Source organism: Pinus tabuliformis, chromosome 5_2 (assembly GCF_031772625.1).
Source record: "Pinus tabuliformis cultivar Carrire ecotype Pingquan chromosome 5_2, CPIR1, whole genome shotgun sequence".
NCBI lineage: Eukaryota > Viridiplantae > Streptophyta > Pinopsida > Pinales > Pinaceae > Pinus > Pinus tabuliformis.
The window spans coordinates 366,252,548-366,265,370 of NC_142306.1; the positions used below are offsets into that span (position 1 = coordinate 366,252,548).

The window sequence follows — 12,823 nt, forward strand, 5'->3', positions numbered from 1 at the left end:
ACGACCCCAACTAGTATCAAACTTCCAATATATTGGTTCTTATTATCAATATGCTAGCATAAAATCCGGGGTCTACAACCATTTTGATGTTGCTTATAGTATCCAAACAAATCTCGATAGAAGCTTCATTTTCCAACCTCGCAATTAGCACCATACTCAGCCTCAACACTACTCAAAACATTCGAGTCTTATTCACGACTCATCAAAACTAACCACCAATAGTTCTTTAGCTATTCTCTGATCTCATTCTCTCCTCATGGCCTTCACTAGATGTATGGTTGTTAGTCCTGGCCTAGTGCATGACACATGAAGCAGAGAATCATGTCCTCCCTCTCAACTAGGGAGATAAGTCCATCATCAACAACTTTATTCTTCCATCTACACAGGTTCTTTCTTTTGCATCATCATGTCATCAGAGAATTTCAACCTTTAGGAACATCATTCCTTTTATCTTCATATGGCAACAAGGTCATCTTTCAATCATCAGTGTAAACTTCAATGTCATCAGGGTTCTTACAACTCCCTCTTTCCATCGTGCTCAACATCATCATAAAGTCATCATCAAGTATGAGGTAGGCATACAACCTCTTGAAAACTATGTACCTGCAAATCTCATTAACAAGTACAACCAAGCACAAATATATATGTACAAGAGTATGAAGTTAACTTTATCAATCTAGGGTTATCATGTCATCACAATGAGAGCATCTAGGGTTATCAAAACTTTAATATTAAACCTTAGATATCCAACAACTAAACCATGTTAGGGTTTCAACCATAGCGAAAGCATTTACACCTAGGGTTTCACTTTCATGCCCTAGGATCTTATATCAACCTCTACTAGGGTTTTGTCATAAACCTTAGATATTATCATCAAACCCTAAAAAGCTAGGGTTTCACTAAAGTGAACAAATAGCCAAGGATAGCATTACAAGGGTTGATCTAATCTAGAGATCAATCACCCTAACAATATAAGAGTCTTCATGATTCTATAGCAAAACCATAGAAATGAGAGAGTCATTAATATAAAGAAGTTTTAAAGGCAAAAATGATCGAACCTTCTTTTATGATGGAGAATTGCTATAAATTTTATAAATTTAAACATACCATGAGTTGCTTCTTTTACAATCCTTGAAGGGCTTCCTCTTATAATAAGGTATTTCAAGTATCACCTAGGGTTTACTATCCCTAGATGCCAATAATCTTTAACAAGATGAAGATAATAAACCCTAAACTTTAAACATGTCACAAAACCCTAATGCATTTCATGTTAGACTTTTAACAAATGAACAAGTTATACATACCTCAAGATTACATACCTTTGTCTTCCCTGATCATAGGAAGTCGTTATAATGCCTTCTTCTAGATGCCAAGATCTTCTTACTGTCTTCAAAGATGCCAAAGTCTACCTTCAAGGGGTACTACAGCTTTCATTGATGTTATGAGCAATGCCAAATTAAGATGCTCTTTACATGGTAACCATTTGTAGCTTCTTCTTTGACTTTCTCAAGCAATTTTCCAACCAAGCATACTTCTTTTACTAATTTTGTATTTTTGAATCTAAGTGCTAATATAGGTATCCTTCCCTCTGGTTAGGGTTTCACATTTTTACTGTGTATAATTATAGAACAGACCTTCAAGTTGGCCTAGATCCTTTCCTAGGCGTCTTCTTCTAACTGGCATATAGAACTATATTTATGCATTTGTCCCTTCATAAGATACCTTTCGAACATGTCATATGGTGGACTGATATTTCCCGTCTCCTTTCACAAGCTTGATACTTCCTATAATACTATCTGCAGTGGAAGCTTAAGTCAACAAGCTCTTCTTAAGATGATAGGTTGTTCCACTTTTCCTTGAGAAAGAGATTTGTGGTTGCTCCTTTGATAGATTTGCACAAAATTCTTCTTTCGTCGCCTTTTAATAGTAAGATTGGTTTCTTTAAATACATAAGGTGATCATCATACTACTCCAGAGAATTCGGATTTGACTCTTCTTCAACGGTCATAATTTGTTGGAGGGAGAGATTGTTACAAGCCTTGACAAAGGCTGATATATATTTCTGAAGATGGTTGTGGTCTTTAAGATGACTGTAACTTCTGATCATACCTTCCAAGTGAGCTTAAGAATGCCTCTATATAGTTTGGATTTGGTAAATTTGTTGTTGGCTATAAGGACTACCTTTAGTCCTCAAAAGACACCTTTAAAAATTGTGATTTGGTCACTCTTATACTATGGCACATAACCTTAATAATTTCAGACCCCTTAGACAATGCCCAGATTTTCTTCGACCTTCTCTAGCTTTTCGGATCCTCAAAATGATGCTTCTCAGCTCCTCTAATCCCTTCGTTCTTTTAATCTAGATTTGTGTCCCTAATCACAGAGATCAGAAATTTGTTTCTTAAGATTGATATTGCTTCTTCGGTCTTCTTGAAACTCTTTTCCTCCACATAATAGTGATCCTCCAATTGCCTTATGCTACTGTCCTTAGCTTTGATACCATGTTGAGAAATCAATATGGCAGCTAATTAGGGTGATTTCTCTTAACTTTATAGTTGCTTGTGATGTTCTTTTATTTCTTTGATTAGATTCTTCTTATGCTTGTTATTATTATGTTCTTTATCATCAAACGACTACCAAAAACATGAAGATCATCAAAGACAAAGGAACACAAGATGTAGGCTACAAGCCAAGGCCAAAACCTCTCCTAGAGAGGAAAACCCAAAAGAATCTCCTCTTTTTATAGACACAATTCAAATGAGAATTCCAAGACCTAAGACTAAACCCTCCTCCAAGCACCAGGTCAAAACGTCGATTATAAACTTTTATGAATGCGATGGATCCGGAAATCATATTACAAGAAGAAACTGGTCGCCGAAGTCTAAAATCTAAAATCATTACCCTACACGGAAGGGACAAAATAAAAGAAATCCGAGCATTAGAACGATATAGATTACGAACTTCCAACAAATGTTCCTTCAACCAAGCCCAAGTCAAAAAAGTCAACAAGAGTCAAGCTTCTTCAAAATAGCTCCAATCAAGTCCTCGACCCCGCAACTCGAATCTGCAACTCAACCTATAATATTTCGGACAAATAGCAGCATAGAAACCCTGGATTTCCTCGCACGTGTGAGCTAGGATGATCAAAATTTTGGCTTGTTCTTTGCTAGGGTTTGCACTTTGTTTCATTGACTTGCTTCTTGATTTCTTGTCTTTCGCTCTTTCTTCTTCTTCAGATCGAACTTATGTGTATATATGTCCAAATGAGGTTGAAGTACTTCTACTTATATGCTTCTGGTGGGGTCACATTATGCTTCACTGGGCTGACTTCTCCTGGACAGGCCGACTTGGTCTTAGAGGGTTACTTTGACACTTTAGACACAAAAATACATTTTCTTTCTTGCTACAAGTTGCCCAATAGGGTCTTATAAATATGACAATGACTTCTTTGACTCATGACATTAATCTTTTTGACTTGACAAACACTAAAAGCATGAAGAACATGTCTGACCTAGAAAGACCGCTTGACTTGAGAATGAAACCCATGCTTATAAAAATCATAATAATAATATTTTCTTTTTTCTTTATCTTTTACATCAAATATACAATATCAAGAGTACATGAATCATTATGAAGACCGAACCTAGTTACATATTTCAAGTTTCAACACATGTAACCACTGACAAGATGTCCTGAGACCACACAGTTGTCCAAGACATGCTCTGATACCACTATAAAATTATCTCCTGGAAAGTTTTAGATTTCAATAAATTTTTGAATCTATGTGAGAGTTTCAGTGATGCCTTTTGTCAAACAGTTTGTTATCTGTTGGCTGTAGGTGCACATTTCTCCAATATATCTCCAATTAAGTTATTACAGAACCAGATAAATAAGCTCAAGTAGTTATATATCATTCACAAAATATTCAACAAGAAATACACCATTGTCTAACACCATGCGATGAGCAACTAAACATCTTTCATCAAAGGGAATAACCCAGAATTACAACAGCCATTAACTCATTCATATACAGGCATGCAAATAAATATTATAAGGCACAAAACTTAAATTTGGAACCTGGCATGTACTTCAGAAAGCAAATCTGGAAATAATAGTTGATTTTGGCGTTGAATATCAGCTCCCTACAGGCATATGCACAATCAGAATTTGAATCTCTATGAACAGTAACTCAGCACGTCCATAAGACGAGGGAGTCAGCCTCTATGTAACCTCAACACAACCCATAAATATGTTCTCCAAGAACTGATGACAAATGCAGCAAGATAGACTCTAATCTCTTGTTCGTAACAGCTGGACAGCCCCTTTAACTCGGCCCTTTTCTTGTTATGTCCTCTCCTCAACACTGTACAATGAGACTGCGACTAACTTTCAGCCATACCGTCTTCTAGGGAATAGACTCGACTAGGAAAGAGAGAACAACCCGTCCCTTTTTTCTGACAAGCAACGCGGCTTTGTCATGGTTGGAAATTCGTTCCCTTGGATGCAGACTTCAACCCAGCAAAAGAAAGATGTAACTCGCACTCCAAGGAAAAGAAACTCAAGCTACTAAACTCCAGAACTCGACCCTACTTGCTATTTTTGTTCTCAGCTTTTATCTCAGAGGATTCAACCCTCAAAACAAGAGAGAAATTCATCCTTCTCCAACACTGGTAGTGGCTTCAGGTTTGGCTTGGGTCTTCTACCTGAAAGATGATAAACGAAGAACAATAAATCAGAGATTCAATTGTTACCACCTCTTCTAGCACAAATCCCTTGTAGATCTTTTTCTCTATTTGAACCAGTTAGAATGTCTACTTTCAACACTGAAACCAATTATGGCAGCTAGGGTTTCCAAACCCTAAGTTTCTCCTTCAAAACTCTCTCCAAGAGATCTTTCCTCAAAAACTCAAATGCACGAATGAGCAGAGTCTCCTCATTTTTTCTCTTTTATAAACTTATGGCCACTTTTGCTGCCATTTTACCCTTTTAACTTTTATAAAGTCACTTTATAAAGTTAAAGTGACGTTTCACTTGCCTAGGAAATGTCCCATTTTCACCCTTCATATTTTTATAATGTTCCTTAGGCAAATTAAGTCCCCTTATTAAAAATTTCTCCGCTTTAGCCTATGGGAACTGTTGACCATGTACATGTCAATAGTCCAAGAAGCAGAGTATACAGCAGTGGAATAAAATGTTTGTGTCAATATCATCATTGTAATCCCAAATTCTGATTTTGTATTGGAAAAATGGTTCTAGTATGACTATTAAGCCATGTAACAACACCTAAGTAAGCCTATGATTCTTCTCAAATTGTTTCACTCTAGAGAGTTTTTTAACCTCACCAAATTATCTGTGTTTGTAAACATGGATAATTGGCAAAGTTTTTCTCCCGGATATACCCCAAAGCTAGGGTAGAGCTCATTGACATGGTCTTAGGTGAGTCCTAATCTATGTATTTTATCATGCTAGATAATATGTCTTGTCACAGAATTTGGTTGAGTCTTAAGAGTCTATGTCTATGTAATTTCCCCTTCTAAGGGTTGAATTTGTAATATCTTGATGTAAAAGTATTATCTAGGAATATTTTTGGTGAATGGTTCCTCATAATTAGAACACCATCACCAAAATACTTTTATATACACTTACACGGTAGAAAAATATTTAATCCCCTCTCGAGTCTATTAATTTTAGTTTTTGGCAAAACCTAAAATTAAAATTAACTAGAAATTGTAAAAAAAAAAAAATGAAGGGAAAATCAATTACCCTCCAAGTGGAAAATTCATCGAAAAATTGTTTGAGGCTAATTTTTGAAGGAAAATATTCAAGTCAAAAATAAAAGCCTCATTTCTACAAATTTGTTGGGGCCAAAGAAGACTATTTTCCAGCAAATCGAATTTTTTGGGCCAAGAAGTGAATTATTTTGCACAAGTAACAATAATTCTATTTTTTGAAGGTCCTCCAGTGGTCCAGAAGTCAAATTTTGACCCTCCAGCAATGCGAACAAGGAAGATCGAAATTTTTTGGAGATTTGCGCCAACTAATCAAGGGATCAATTTTTTTCAACAAGGATCAAGCCATGAATCGATGCAACTAGCCGTTATTTCCACTTAGAGGGGTTAATCCCTCTCATTTTTCTATATGAGAAAGCTTTCAAGCTCCTCATTGCAACTTGATTTGGAACTAGATTGAAAATCTTTTTTAATGAGCTAAGCTCTATTGGAATATTTTTAATAAAAAGTCTTTGGGGTTTCAATTCAAGGTGTCTCTCGCTTGATGATTCATGGTATGTGTTGAATTGATCTTAATGCTCTAATTATCTTTAACTGAAGATTATTGTTTCATAGTCAGTGGTTGGATTATCTATTAGCACAGGTATCTTGCTTTAGGTAATGGGCTAGAGTAAACACATTGAGGCTAGTAGATCTAGCAAGTATCTCTAGATCTTTGGTTTTCTTGTGTGAATCGAACCCCTTTGGAACTAATAATCTATCTTTTGTGTAGAGATCTTCAGATATTCAGCCCTTGGGCATGCCTCAAGTTCATGGACTTTGAGGTGATCACATCTTGTTTGGACTCCGAGCTTATCTAACGATTATTGGTGCAGGGTCTTAGCTTGGACATTAAATAAAAACATTTCTCTTATTTTCAAAATCTACTTGGGCTATAAATGATTTATTTTCTAATTAGAGCTAATATTTCTCTTGTAGATATTGTACATAATTTGTAATTTTTTGTAAATAATTTTCTAACCCTTGTATATTATTTTTCCCTTTGTAAATAATACTTTTGGGGTTTTTATTTTAGAATTTTCTAGATCTTGTGGTTTGGCTCTATTTATTTGACTTGCAGGTGCCATTAGCTCAAGGATTCAAAGACAAATCTGAAGTGAGAAGTTTGAAACCCTCACCTAGCCTAGACGGCTAGGGTTTGGGCCTATTTTCACCTAAGGAGGAGTTGTCCAGCCAAGAGAAGAAGTGTGTTCAGCCAAGGAGGGTTGATTTGGGGTCTAGAAGCCCTAAACTTCAAGACCCAAGTGCTAGAAAGTCAACGCCTTGCCTTCCAAGGGAAGTCGCTAGCCCTATAGAACCTATTTCTTGCATAAACTGGGGTTTTTCATAAGTATTTATAACTTACATCTGAAGTGATTTTGCAGGTGGTTTCTTTAAGGTTAAGGTCATTTTTTGGGCTTGAAAGTGACGAATTTTAATTGCAAGAGGTGGTTGCAAGGGTTTTGAGGCCTCTAGGCCTTAGTCGCAACCCTAGAAGGGTCATTTCACCCTAGTTACAGCCCTAATCAGACCTATAAGCCCTAGCCGCAGCCCTAATTAGGCCTTGTTGACTTAGTCGCAGTGCTAGAGGGGCCTAAATTCTAATTTCATCTCTACAACTGATTTTGAGGGCTAACAATTTGTTTGCAAACCTAAAGTGAATTTTGGTAAGGCTTTGTAGTGGTTTCTCATTGTATTTTTTCCATTTAATTGGGAATTTGTGGATTAATATTGGAGTTGGTGAGTAAGAGATTTATGTTGAGCAACATGGGGGATTTGAGACTTGCAGTAGAGACACGGATGTTTGCAGGCTAAAGAGACCTCTTTATGGGATCAAGTAGGCTTCGAGGGCATGGTATGCCAAGATAGACAATTACCTTCTCGGACTAGACTTCACCAAGAGTGAAGTTGACCCTAACCTATACTATATTGTGGTTGAGGGTCAGCCTCTCATTCTTATGTTATATGTTGACGATTTGATACTAACAGGGGGCAAGGAGCTCATTTGTGACTGCAAGAGCTTGCAAAAGAGTTTGAGATGAAGGATATAGAGCTTACACACTATTTCCTTGGGTTGGAGGTACGGCAAGGTGATGGGGAGATATTCTTGGGATAGGGTAGGTACACATAAGAGATTTTTAAGAGATTCCACATGCAAGGTTGCAGGCCCATGACCACACCTCTAATCATAAATTGGAGGAAGGTGGGCACTACCAGAGGTGAGCAGTGGACGCCACTCTTTACAGGCAACTCATAGGGTCGTTGATGTATCTGGTGAACACATGACCAAACAGTTGATTCACAGTCAACCAGTTGAGCAAGTTTATGGTTGAGCCGACCAGAGTGCATTGGGTTGTTGCCAAGCACGTGTTGAGGTATCTCAAGGGCACAATAGATTATGGATTCTTGTATAGGCAAGTTGACGAAGTGAGTCTTTAGGGATTCACAGATGCAAATTGGGCAGGGGGTTTAGCAAACATGAAGAGCAATTCAAGTTGTACCTTCAATGGTTCAGCAGTTGTTTCTTGGTTCAGCAGGAAGTAGAGATCGCTAGCACTAATGTTGGCTTGATGGGCCCTGACCCGGTTTCAGCGTTAATTAGCCAAGCAAATCCCTACACTACTGGTCCTTTCGGCATCAATCTGCGGAGCGCAGACTAAAGTCTCACCCAAAGAAGTATGGGGGGATGTAGGAACCAAGTTTCCGCACCCTAAGATGGTAGTGATGTCACTTTATACCCTAACCCTTCCTTCACGTCGATTAATAAGCCTTTTAGGGCTTATTAATATACTTCCCTTAGTCGTCCTCTAGACCTCCGCGAAGGTCTACGACTGTCTTTCGCGTACCCTAAATAGGCGATTCAGACACTTATCGGCCTTTGTAATTACTCTTATTGTTGTATTTACACTGATAACTGCAAGATGAATTATGATTATCTTAGCGTAAACAGATATTCTTGCTTGCATTCATATAACAAAGTAAAACACATAGATTTGCACATCAATACAGCATTAAATCATAAACCCAATATTCCACATAACATAATCGCGTGCATTCATAACAGAAGTGAAATAACTCATACACAGGTAATTCCAGAATAATTCTCTTTATTGATGTTCAGATCTCCTTTACAGACTATAACTACCCTGCGCACACAGCTGCAAGAGTCCGCGCACTCAGTTGCAGAATTCTACCCTAGGCCTCTGCGCACACAGCTACAGAGCCTCTTTCCTACGCTAAGACTCTTCGCTCTTAGCTCTCACAGACCCATTACATCAATGACTCCTCAAAACATATCTAAACTGAACTAAAAACTGCCTTAGACTCTTCTAAGACTTCCCTTTTTATACAATCCCATGGTCCACGGACCAAGGGTGGATCTCATAAATCCAACACAAGTTACATAAACTAAGGGCAGAAACCCTTGATGACTCTTTACATCTTTGCGCTCCGCGACCACAAAATGCGGAGACTTTACATTCTTTATACAAAACTTGGGCCTTTAACCCCAAAACTTGGGCTTTTAACCCCAAAATTGACCCTAGGGGACCTGTTCCCAACAGGCCCCCAACACAAATATGGTGACTCGCCCTCGAGTCACTCTGTTGGCATGGAGATCTTGTCGCGAAGACCTCCTAGCTCCACCTGTACAACTGTGACCTCGACAGTACACTGTGTTGCTGCCTGGTAACCTGCTCGACCAGCTGCTCCGTCGCTGGTCCTGCGCTATCTGCCTGTATTTTCTATTGTGTTTCCTACAGACTAGCCAATTTTCCTTCAATGGTGGTCGTGAGCACATAGGCTTCATCTAGCCAAGGCCCTAATCTAGCCTTCAGTACTGCCTCCTTGCGTTGTGCTGCGTCCACCTGTTCCTTCAGTGCCTTCGCTTCCTACAGCTTTGCCAACCTCTATGTGATGGCGACAGTGTGCGCCGTCGCTTTGACCTTGTCATACTTCTGCTGCAGTTCCCTTGCCTCTGTTTCTAGCCACTACACGTTGGGATCTTCCTGCAAGCTGGTAACTACTTCGAGCGACTACTCGAAGAGCGAAGTGCAATCCTTCACTGCGGCCGCTGCATCTTTGACAGCTACCTCACGCTGCTCTCTGACTTCTGGTGGAGTCGAAGGCTGGGCCCTCAACTCGAGCTCTGTGATCTTAAGGTTCAGCTCAAACTGAACCTTAGCCAGCTCTGTCCTTGCGTCGCACACACCTGCAGCGAGCTTCCGAATTCTGGCATCGACTAGCGCATCTTCTGGGATATTCAACTCCGGAATAGTTCTGCAGGCCTCAGCTACCACAGTTGTGGTGCGCTCATTCTTCTCTGTGATCTTCTTAAGGAGATCAATCGCGGAAGTCTTTTCTATAAACATCTGGGCATTGTTGACCTTCTGCTTGCTGATCACATTCAGCGCGCGCTACTCTCTGGCCCGAAGTTCCGCAATCACACCGTCTTGCAGGGTGTGAAGGGCTTCACTTGGCAGCGCAGCCAAGTTCAACCCAACCTTCTTGAGAGCGCTGACAGTGGCCTTGTCAGCTTCCACTTCTGTAGTCAATGCTCCATCCAGTAGCATGATGGCTCGAGGATCCAAGGAGCGGACCAGCTCTGCTGCTTCTAAGGTCCCAGGCACCAAGCTAGTTGACACCGCACTGCGCTGTCCCACATTGGTTTGCACTTGAGTGGCCTGGATCTGCAGCTCGCACAGACCTGTCTGAATGGCGACCAAGGCTTGCTGCAGCAGTTCCACGGTTGCGTCCCTCACTATGTCCCCGATATCATTCAAATCACCTTCAGTCAAAGTGATCGGGTCAAGTGATGATTTGTTGGCCTTGGACTTCTTCCGCGGCCCTACTTTTTCCTGCTCCCTAGTGCGCTTAACCCGGAATGGAGTAGTCTCCAAGTCTGCACCTCCCTGTCCTAATTGCTGCTCTTCTTCCTCCATCTACGGCGAAGGAGACTTTTGACTTCTGTCAGAGTCACGCTCTTCCTCTTCTTCTTCCTCCTCTGCCTGCTTCTTAGCAGCGCACTCTACTTTAGCTTTGTCTTCGGCCTCCTTTTTCCTTTTGTCGGCCAACTATTGCATCTTCAGCCAGGCCTCTTCCTTCTTCTGCTTCGCATCCAGTTTCAGTGTAATTTTCATAACCCCCAAGTCCCCTATTATCCCCTTTAAGTCTGAGAACTTTGTAGGGAACAAATCCTAGTATTCGCAAAGCAATTCAGCAACCTTATCTACTGTTGTGTCATCCTAGTAGTCCCCAATCTTTGCAAACTTTGGCTCTGCCTCTGTCCCAATGTTTACTTGTCTTGTTTTTAGTGGCGCGGTGATATCTAGATTTTCAATTTGCGGTCCTTCAACTTCGTGGTGACCTTCAGTCTCTGGGATGTTAATGTTCCTCAGGTCCTCATCCTCTTCTTCGACAGTCCAGTGCATGGCTCAGCTAGGTGGTCCAATCTGGTTGAATTAAGTCCAAGGGATCCTGCAGTACTCTGAAGATTGCTACCTTAACTTCCTGCAATGCCTCGTTAATACTTTCAAACCCATCCTCAAAGCTAAACGTCATCAAGAATCCCTGTCGCAAAACGTCCCATTCTTCAGTGCCATGGCAAAGCTCTGTTTCCAAGTACTAGTTCATTAGTATTACATCCAAAGTATGACAAAACAGATGCACCCATTCAGGCTGAGGCTCCGCTCCATAAACCTTAGTCCATTTGGCCAGGTGATCGCGCGGATCATCCCTTCCATCATATTTCTCTGTTAGCCGAACTTGTGGGTGACCAAACCGCAATCTCATCATCTTTCTGTACATGCGCCAATCGTCAAAACTATCTTTGTGCGTACCCCACCATCTCGCAAGCGTAGCGCACAGTGCCCAATCCAAGGCCTGGAAGTCACTAGCACTTCCCTTTCAAATGCATCCAAAAATTTATCGACATCAGTTAAACCATCATAGTAAGGCAGATTTCTTACCTCTGACGATACATAGCACAACGACTTGGTCATCATATTACAGCGCAACGTAGATACTTCATGCAGTCGATTCTGCCAGTGCTCCAACTCCTCATCTGAATCTGATGTGCAGGAACTTTCGCGGTCCCAAGCAATGCGTCCATCTGCTATCGGATTCACCCAATCCTGATCTCGCGTCGTTATCTTATAAATCTGGTCCAAATCATCATCGCTTTCATAATCGCGGACCGGTTCAGTATAGCGCGGTCCTTCTGCAGGGTCCAGGGGCACTACTACGCGGAGCGATTTCTTCTCAAATATCATCTTTCACTTCTTCAAATTGATTACCCCATTCATGTCAATGGCCCAATCGATCCCAAGGAGCGCAAGGTAGGGATTGTTGTCATCCACAATCTCTATCACTTCAAAGTCAGCCAATGCACTCGTGCCCTCAATATCCACTGTCACTCCCTACAATCTTCCCATGGGGATAATTTTCTGTTGATTTGTCATCCTTAACTGAATCAGAGACCACTGCAACGTAGGTCTCCCCATCCTTTCCCATGTCTGTTTAGGCAAAACATTCGCGTCCGACCCCAGATCCAAAATTACTTGATCCATCTCATATTCTCCTATCTGCGTAGTGAGCCTCATCTCACGCCCCGTTCTTGCCTTATGCTTACCAATCTTCTTGACTACGCGCAGTCCATCAGGAGCGTTTTCTTTCCCGACACACTTATTTATTAGTTCCTATAGTCCTTTCACAACCTTGTTGTCACGCAACAGCTTCATACAGGTCTCCAAGAAAGTAGTAAGCATGGAAGGGTCCATCTCTTTAGCTGGCTTATCTTGACTTCCTAAGGTAGAGGCCTCAGCGAAGCTTTTCTTTGCTTCCATAAATGTTTCCCATGCGCGCTTCAGATCAAACTCAACCTCCTTTTCTGGAGCTTTGCGGACCCATTCACTTTCTTCAAGTTGCTTCCCCTTATCTTCGCCAGTCGTCATCCCACTCCGCAGCACAATATTTACCTTAGGATCCTCTTCGCGAGGCTCAACCCTCATCATCTGTAGGTTCTGAGTCGGATACAAAGGTGTATCACCTTTTCATGT

At 40.7% G+C, this 12,823-nt stretch overlaps 1 protein-coding gene across 3 annotated transcripts in view; it reads right to left on the reverse strand.

Annotated features, from left to right (window-relative positions):
• Positions 1-12,823, reverse strand: part of LOC149158979 (DNA mismatch repair protein) — a 241,557-nt gene that overhangs the window by 185,199 nt on the left and 43,535 nt on the right. Inside the window, exon 2 of one of the 3 annotated variants that reach the window (XM_089433421.1) lies at positions 4,089-4,703. The exons of 1 other annotated variant lie outside the window; for it this stretch is intronic. The gene's annotated coding sequence lies outside the window, so the exon portion shown is untranslated. Of the gene's footprint in view, positions 1-4,077; positions 4,704-12,823 lie in introns of all 3 variants that reach the window. One more of the 3 variants, XM_089433420.1, reaches the window with a different exon arrangement.